Consider the following 9598-nt stretch of genomic DNA (forward strand, 5'->3'; position numbering starts at 1 on the left):
TAAAGTGACAGAGATAGTTTACAATCTAAGAGTTTAAGAGGATCATTCTGGTGTTGTGAACAGATAGAGGTATCAAGGATGGAGCATGGAGAACAGTTTAAAGACTATGGAAGTAATCTATGAGAAAGATGACGACGGCACATCAGTGAAGGTGTTGAGGACATGTTTTGATACATGTTTTGAAGATGGAACTGTAAGGACTTCCTGATGGATTACAAGAGGATTTGGCCTGATTAACCAGAAGGCTGAAACTGCTATCAACTGAAATGGGGAAGGCTATGAAACACAAGTTTCAAGAGGGAGTCAAGACCAGAAGTTCATTTTTAGACATTTATATTTGAGATATCTCTTATACCCAGGTGGAGATGTATATCCAAACACCCGTTTGACAAGCCCAGAGTTTAGGAAAAAAGTAAAGCCTAGAGATGTAAATTTTGGAGTTGCTGTTATTTGGATGGTATGTAAAATCACAAACACAGACGAAATCACCAAAAAGTAAATACTAAAGAGTAGGGAATGAGGCCTGTAGCATTTCAACATTAAGATGTAGGGGAGAAGAGGCAAATTCAGTAAAGGAGACAGAAAAGGTGGAAGGGGGATCATGGAGGAATTACACCTTAAAGAAGACAAAACCTGTTGGTCTATCCTACCAGTGTTTTACTCATTCTCCTCCCCCACGTCAACTACATCTTAAAAAGCATACAAAGAGCAAAGAAGGAGCAAGTTAGGAGAGAGAAGAAAGAAATGATACAAACAAAAATAACAAAACGCATCTTACAAGATATAATCGATTCCTGTTGAGACTGGAGGGTATTAAAACACTTCCTCTGATATTTCTCAGAATTAGAATTCTAACGAAAGGGCTGTTTAGTCTCTGACCATCACAGAACATGATATAAAACAACAATAATTAGAGATTTTTGGTTTACTGAAGACTTTGACTGTATACTAGTTTCCTGTGGCTGCTGTAACAAACTACCACAAACTGGTTGGCTTAAGACAATGGATATTTCTCTTACAGTTCTGGAGGCCAGAAGTCCAAAACCCAGCAGGGCCGTGCTCCTACTGGGGCTCGAGGGGAGAATATGTTCTTTGACTCTTCCAGCTTCTGGTTACTATACGCATTCCTTGGTTTGCGGTTACATCACTCCAATCTCTGCCTCCATGAGCACACTGCTTCCTCCTTTTCTGTGTGTCTTCTCTGTGATTTGTCTACTTTTCCCTTACAAAGACACTTGTCACTTGATTTTGAGGCTACCTGGATAATCCAGGATGATCTTATCTCAAGATTCTTAATTACATCTGCAAAACCCTTTTCCAAATAACATTTGTAGATTCTGGGGATTAGGATGTGAACATATCTTTTGGGGGACTACCAGGCAACGCACTACAATATGGTTCTGGAAATTTTTGCTAAGGATATCAGTAAGGTATGCTGTATTTATGCAAAAATCTAAAGGATATTTAACTTATGTGCATAATTTAAAAAATGGGTCAGGTGCAGTGGCTCACACCTGTAATCCCAGCACTTTGGAAGGCTGACGTGGGCAGATCACTTGAGTCCAGGAGTTCGAAATCAGCCTTGCCAACATGGCAAAATCTTGTCTCTTGTAAAAAAAAAATACAAAACGATTAGCTGGGTGTGGTGGCAGGTGCCTGTAATCCCAGCTACTGGCAGGCTGAGGAATGCGAATGGCTTCAACCTGGGAGGCGGAGGGTGCAGTAAGCCAAGGTTGTGTCACTGCACTCCAGCCTGGGTGACAGAGCGAAACTCTGTCTCCAAAAGAAAAGTTTTTATTTATTTATTTATTTATTTTTATTTTTAAGACAGATTTTTGCTCATCACCCTGCCTGGAGTCCAATGTCACGATCTCGGCTCACTATAACCTCCACCTCTCAGGTTCAAGCGATTCTCCTGCCTCAGCCTCCCAAATAGCTGGAATTGCAGGTGCCCACCACCACACCCAGGTAAATTTTTTTGTGTGTTTTTAGTAGAGACAGAGTTTCACCATGTTGGCCAGGCTGGTCTCCAACTCCTAACCTCAGGTGATCCACCCACCTTGGCCTCCCAAAGTGCTGGGATTACAAGCATGAGTCACCATGCCTGGCAAAAGTTGGTTTTATATTAAAGGGTATGGCTATAAGGAGAAATCTACTTGATATGGCTATGTATACAACCAGAAGTCTCAACTGCTTACCAGGTAACCACTGCCACCCTTGGTTTGGATAAAAGAATTACAGTCATTGTGCTATATACATCATATACCCTGAGATAATAGGCTTTTCTAAATGGTTATTTTCCCCACTTACGCACTCACACTACTTACTAGTTCCCATCCCCACTTTCCAAAGGACCTTATTTCATGATTTTGATTTAAGGATGCCTATATAAAAAGTCCCGTTTATTCCATACAAAAACTGAAAAACAGATTTGTTCAGGCAATATTATATAGATGAGAGGTTTAAAATCTGGTGCTCAAACCAACCTAGTCGTCTCTCCTGATTCTATTTAAGAGCATCTTGTATTGATTTACTGTTACTGACTCCAGTGTGGGAGGTAACAGTACATTCTATATGCACTAGTCTCATGGGAACTTCTATCCTGTTTTTTACAATGAGCCTTGCTCTGACTAGTTACTAATAATTAGAGGATCTCTTTTATAACAGTATTGTCTGAGTAGCCTAGAGTGTTTCAAAGGCATAATTAATTTATACAATCCAATGAAATAGATGATGAACATCCTTCCTTATTTTATCTTATTTTAGAGATGGTGTCTCGCTCTGTCACCCAGGCTGGAGTACAATGGCACAATCTCAGCTCACTGCAACCTCTGCATCCCAAGTTCAAGTGATTCTCCTGCCTCAGCCTCCCTAGTAGCTGGGATGACAGGTGCCTGCCACCAAGCCCGGCTAATTTTTGTACTTTTTAGTAGAGGCAGAGTTTCACCACTTTGGTCAGGCTAGTCTTGCCCACCCTCAAATGATCTGCCTGCCTCAGCTTCCCAAACTGCTGGGATTACAGGATTATATATGGGGAAAGACAGTAACACACAAAGTCATTTTTGGGGGAGATGTAAAACTGAGAGAAGACAGGTAGCCTGACTTTCAATCCAACTCAATAACTCCAATTTGAAGGTGTATGCAATTCTGTATTTGGCCTCAAAAGACACATCAATCAGTTAGAAAAAGACTACAAAAAGACAAAGAAGTTCTGCAGAAAGAAATATGTCATACAAAATGCCCCTACAGCTACGCTATCCAATATGAATAAAAGTATGTAAAGTCACTCATGATAATCTTTTGGATCTATTGGCTTAAATGCATTATGAAAACTAATTTTGCCTGTTTCCTTTTACTTCTTTAATGTGGCACTAGAAAATTTTAAATTATATTTGTGGCTCATATTGTATTTCTATTGGACAACACTGCTGAAGAGATAGTTATAAAATAAATACCTTAGATTGTAGATACTTTAATTCTATTAGCAAATACTTATTCTACATCTTTTACTGTCAGGCTTATGCTAAGTGCTGAGATTTGAAGAGTGAAAGAAAATGGTCCCTGTCATCACAGAGCTTGCATTATCTCCTATACTTCTGGACATTTCACATAGTCCCATTTGTGATTATGCATTAGAATAACTTAATTTAGGATACCTTACCATTTTCAGGGGCAAATGCCATACTTGACTTAGAAATCACAAAATATAAGTCAATAGATTCATGCTAATGAGTTTATTTTTCTGATATAATATTTATATTAATATGCTATATAATATTTATCTGGAAGCCTAATATCATCACATTCCCAAAAGTTTCTCCTGGTTTCTTGCTCCTTCCCTTTAACAACTCTGGCTCCCTCCTTATGGCTCACTTCTACCAGTCTCTTCAATTGGCAACCTGCCTGCTATTCAAATCATAAGGACTATTTTTACCCTCAGGGGTCTCCCCAACAGGACAGAAGTTAAAAATGCTAAGTATACATAATTTTATGGGGCCAACTCCAGTTTTTTGGACCAAAGACTCAGTTTATAAGTTTCTTTTGGGCGTAAACAAGCTAACATGATTTCTGAGCAGGGTTTTGCTTCAGAATTCACTGCACAAACTTATTTGAGACTTAAAACAACGGATCACTTCTGTCATATTGAGAGTTTCATATAACAACACCTTCTCAAATAGGACTTCTAAAACAAATTAACACTAATTCTTTAGTAAATGATTTATAAAATAAAATACTAGATAATATCAATAGGATAAGACTATATAATGGTTTTAAGGCTAATGGCATAACTTTCAAAAAAATGTTACCAATAAAAATAATTCTTCAGGAGTTAATGACAGTGATAAAGAAAGCAACACAAGCAAAACCTACTTTATCAAAAAGTGTTACTTTTTTCCACTTTGATACATAAAGTATCACTGACATATGATAGCTTTTGAGAAACAAATGAAATACACAAGTTTTAAACACCCAAAGTGATTTCACTGCCTATTTGGTTGAGGCCTACCACCATCTGAAATACAGGTATGTTTAGCAAGGAAATATTATCCCTTAGTCTTAAGATGTGCAGGTATGGTTAAGTAAATGAATTGTTTCAACGTTAGGCATCTTCTGTCTGCTAACAAAGAACTGGCATGACTTAGAAAATTCATAATTACTCCTAGTTGGAGAAAAACATTTCGGAAGAAAAATTTAGCTATTCTCCGTAAGCAGTAAGATGAACATTTTGATAAATAGCTTTTAAGCTGAAGTACTACTCCATATATATGGGTCAGACAATGTAAATTAAACTACCATTTTGCTATGATATGCTAGTTTGCCAAATACAATGCAATATGCAATCAAATTTAAATTTAGAAATTCAACTTTACTTCGGGCTTTTGCCCAAGGTGGCCTAATTTTTATCTTGGCGAAGAATGTTAAAAGAGCATAAGCTCATTAGTTCAGTACAAAACCAGCCTGCATTTGACAGTCAGTTTTCACTTGTTAATGACATTAGAGAAACGAATAACAATTCCCTAAGATTTCCTATATAACCTGAGTACAGATGACATAAGTGAGCAATTCAGATGTAAATATTAATATAACAAAATTTATCTCCAGCTTACTCTGTGCCCAGCACTTGACTAGGAACTTTTACATGTTATCACAAATATTTTGCCTTCTTTTCCCTACTTGGAAATTTCAGAAAACTACGTATCTCAACCATCTGTGCCCTGTAGATTAAAAACGACAACAACAACAACAAACTATGTGTGTTGGAGAAGGGGGAGAAGTAATTTGAAACCAAAAAATTTCTATATAAATCTAAATAAGTGTTCAAGATATAAACTGCTGTAACAACAAAAAAAACCGTAGGGGGCAGGGAGTGTCAGAACCTTCCATAATATACAAGTGATTATTTCAAATAGTTAAAACAAAAAGTTTGCTTTTAATTACCCATATTTAATACTAAACAACCCCATAATAAATAGTATCCTTCAATCCAGCCCCATTAAAATAGAAGTGACCCAAGTGTCTTACATCCTCAACTGCAAACACACTGCTTTACGACTTCACTTACATTCAAATTTGGGAAGTGCATTTACTTTCCACCAAGATGCTAAGTATTTTATTTATTCATCCATGTTCTTGAATGAAGTATCTTTAAAAATACGAATCTTAGCGCCTCTCAAATGTTAAGTAGAAAATAATAGTTTTAGTCAAGCAAAATACTTCAAAAACTCAAGAAATCACCAATTTTTAAAAAAAATCCCAACACTGGTTGACAGTATAGCCAGTTCTTTACATTAAGTCTACTGATCAACTGAGGGATCCCCTAAATGAGAAAACAAAATTTCCAGTGGCCACTATTTGGATACTAAGAATTGGGTTGTGCTTCAACTCCTAAAATAATGTTGCAGTTTTAAAAATTAATCTTACTGGAATCTCCTGGAAGCTGAGATAGTGAAAAAAATACACTAACATTAGTTGCCAACTGCAATTTTTTCCTCAAAAAGACACCTTGCGATGCCATTAAAATATTTTTCCAGGGACACGTAAAATTTGAACTTCAGTTAAATTCCATACAGTAATTTTTAAAAAGAGAACATTAACCAGGGCATTAAACTAACAAATTTTAAAAGTGTTTTTTAGCACAATTTGGTTTATCAAGTCCCAAGGCTTAATTCTAAATCTTTACCATGGAACTGTGGCAAGGAAAGAACATTTGAAAATACGATCATCGCCATTTTCTAAATAGAGAAGTATTTACATTTTAACTCAATTCAGATAGTTCAGTCAGTGTTAAATAAGCATAAACAGGTAAACACGGTAATGGCTTGCATTATAAACAGAAGTGGTAAAATGTGTATTAAGACGGGTAATGGCAAAACTGAAAATAAAATTTAGGTAAACCGTCAGACTTCAAACAACCAAAAGTATCAATGAATCTATGTTAAAATAAGAAAAGATAAAAAAAAAAACAATAAAAAGCCATGTTCTTAAAAAAAAAAAAAAGTGGAATGTAAAGATCACAATTTAAGGCAACCGATCAAAGGAAAGGACTGCTTTAAGCCTCCACTGTTTGCTAACACTTAAAATTAGCATTTCCAGCCAACACCTAGGTTTGAAAATTGCAGCGGCACTTAAACGCTGTCTTTTCTAACGTCACCCCAACAGAACATTCTGCAACACTGTGGACAGTAAACATTAAGCAGAGTAAAGCATCGTTCATGTATTTATCTCTCCAAGGGCCAATGGGAAAAAATTAAACCTTTCTCTCTCCCATATATAGCCTTAACCACTCTCTTCCCTCTTTTTATTTACTGCCCTTGTCGCGGGGTTAATGAACCCTAAACTTCTTTTTCTTCTTCCCATTAATGGAAATGGGAAAAAAAGAGCAACTGCAGAGTGGAACCCAGATAGAAAAAACTGAAAATTCAAAGTAGTAGCATTACTTGCTGGGCGAGGGCTGGGAACACCCTAAAGGCTTAGCAAGAGGAGACAATCCCGGAAGACCCCCGTTAACACATACTTCACCCCAAGGCTACACCGTTTTGGTGTGTTGCGTAATTTTTGCTTTTAAAGGAGGTGGTAGCAGTCCCGGACGAACCTTCCCCGGAACACAGCTCCCCTCCCTAGGGCCCCAGGCAGCACGGCTTGCGGGGCGATGTCCCGGCTCCGAATTTGCAGCGAGGCCCGGAAATCGATCCCGTTAGAGCCGATTTCACCCGTCAGGAATGCGTTCCGCCCCCGCCGCCTCCCCGCGGCAGTCGCCCTTGGGTCTCCCCTGCTTCAGGGGCTGGAGACAGCTCGAGGGGAGCGCCGCCTCGGCCCGTCACAATATCGCCGGGCCGGCCGCCGGCCGCCGGCCGCACAGGCACTCGGGCCAGGAGGACAGGGCTTGGGGCGGATCCCACGCTCCGCCTCGGCCCCCGCGGCCCAGAAGGCGCCCGCGCCAGGGCCGGGTAGGGGACCCAGAGCTGCCCGAGGCCTGACCCCCTAAGCCAGCCACGGCCCCGGGCCCACGCTGGACACTGGAGGGGGGCGCCTTTCCCACGGGACTTCCGAATCCATTTCTGTCTCGGGGAGGGGCGCGAGGGCTGCGGCCCGGCCAGAGCTCCCTGGGTCGTAGGCGAGAGCCGCCCCTGCTCTCCCGCTCCGGGGCGCAAGCTCCTCAGGGTGCCCGCCCGTACCTTTAACTCCTCAGAGCGGCTGCAGCGCAGAGCGGCGGGCTAGTAGGCCCATCTCCCAGCAGCGGCGACAGTGGCCTGAGGAAGCGCGGGGGAGGGTCCCGCCGAGGCGCCTCTCAACCGGGGCGGAGACGACTGAGGGGAGGGGTCCCGACGGCCGCTTTCCCGAACTCCTCCTCCGCAGTTGCGGCTCGACGGCTGTTCCCGGGAACCTGCGCCGCAACTACCACCTCCCCCTCCCGCAGCCCCCGCTTTCCCCGCCTCCTCCTCCCACTTCTTCCTCCCGCCCGCGGCAGCCCCGCCCCGCCCCGCCCCGGCGCGCCGCCCGCGTGCTGTGCGTCATGGCGTCACGCCCACCGCGCCCGCCGCAGGCGGGTCAGGACGCGGTTGTTCACTTGCGCAGGTTCATTCCGCGCCCGCGCAGGAGCCGCCCCGTTGCACCCGGGTGGCCCCGACTGCGGCCCCGACGCCTGTCACTGTCGGAGGCGACTTCGCCTCGAGCGCGCCGGGCGTTGGTACCGGTGTCTCCCTGCCCGGTTCTCCGTGGCCCCGAGAGCGTCTCCTGCAAGGACAGGTCGGGGTGACTGGAGCTGCGCCCGGTTGAAGGGAGTTGCCAGACTTGGCGACCCTGGCTCTTGGCAGTTTGCCGGGCAATATTCATTCCTTTGTGTTCTCAGGGTTCACCTGCTAGATCGGCCGGCCCAGGGAGAGAAGTGCCGGAATGTTGCAGCTCTCGGCGAGGAAATGTCCTTTCCCAGAGGGCGGCAGCACCCCGTGCGTCTGCAGCCGCCCTATCTTAGTCTTAGTGGACCTGTCTTTGCAGAGGCTGTTAGGAGCAGTATTTTAGCCACGATAGCAAGCCTTCGTGAGGAGAGTATCTTCCACTCATCTGTTTTATTTCTTTTTTTTGCTATTTTGCAGTCACGTAATCAGAATTCCTGTTTCATCTCTAATACATTCCTAATTACTTTAATCCAGCTTTATTTGTTCCTTCCTCTCATATCTTTTCAGCCAGTTATATCCCCTTTGAATGTTTCAATCTACCCTGGTCTTGGTATTCTTAATTGAATAAACAAATTCATTCTGGGCCTGGTGCATTTCCTCCTGGTTTATTTCTCTTCAAGATTTAGATCACTCTTCCGTGGAATACTGAGAAACGAATGTTACAGAGCCTGGACAGAATGTCCATTTGCCATCTGTTACTTAACTAAATATATCACTCTCTCAGTCCTTGTTTAGTGTGTCTGTGTAATTTAAATTAGGAACAAACCAAGGAGCCATGGTCTTTCCGAATGTACTTGGTATCTTTGGTAACCCAGTAAATGTTTACCAATTAGAAAATTGAACAAGCTAGGCAGTTTAGGTTTAAGTGTCTTTGACCTCGAATCTTAAAGGAATTAATTATGGGTATGTTTATTTTCATTTATGGAAAGTTTTAAAGCTGTTATACCTTTAAATGCTACTTGAAGGCTGCCAGCGACTTTGCATATGGGATACTTTAAGCCTACAGATAGCACAAGAATAGTAAGTTAAGTACCCGTACATAATATCTTTCTTGAAAATACATCAACATGTTGGCCGGGCGCGGTGGCTCACGCCTGTAATCCCAGCACTTTGGGAGGCCGAGGTGGGCGGATCACAAGGTCAGGAGATCGAGACCATCCTGGCTAATACGGTGAAACCCCGTCTCTACTAAAAACGCAAAAAAATTATCTGGGCTTGGTAAAGCAGGCGCCTGTAGTCCCAGCTACTAGGGAGGCTGAGGCAGGAGAATGGCGTGAACAGGGGCGGCGGAGCTTGCAGTGAGCCGAGATTGTGCCACTGCACTCCAGCCTGGGTGATAGAGCGAGTCTCTGTCTCAAAAAAAAAAAAAAAAAAGAAAAAGAAAAGAAAATATATCAACATGTTAAACAACATTTAAGTAC

At 42.3% G+C, this 9598-nt stretch overlaps 1 protein-coding gene across 2 annotated transcripts in view; it reads right to left on the reverse strand.

The window, feature by feature from the left end:
• Window positions 1–7901, reverse strand: part of RNF19A (ring finger protein 19A, RBR E3 ubiquitin protein ligase) — a 54391-nt gene extending 46490 nt beyond the window's left edge. Inside the window, exons 1-2 of one of the 2 annotated variants that reach the window (XM_077943916.1) lie at window positions 7677–7901; window positions 1515–1607 (exon numbers count right to left, since the gene is read on the reverse strand). The gene's annotated coding sequence lies outside the window, so the exon portion shown is untranslated. The remainder of the gene's footprint in view (window positions 1–1514; window positions 1608–7676) is intronic. The other variant, XM_015145787.3, reaches the window with a different exon arrangement.
• Between the last annotated feature and the right edge of the window lie 1697 nt (window positions 7902–9598).

This window comes from Macaca mulatta, chromosome 8 (assembly GCF_049350105.2).
Source record: "Macaca mulatta isolate MMU2019108-1 chromosome 8, T2T-MMU8v2.0, whole genome shotgun sequence".
NCBI classification, from domain to species: Eukaryota; Metazoa; Chordata; class Mammalia; order Primates; family Cercopithecidae; genus Macaca; species Macaca mulatta.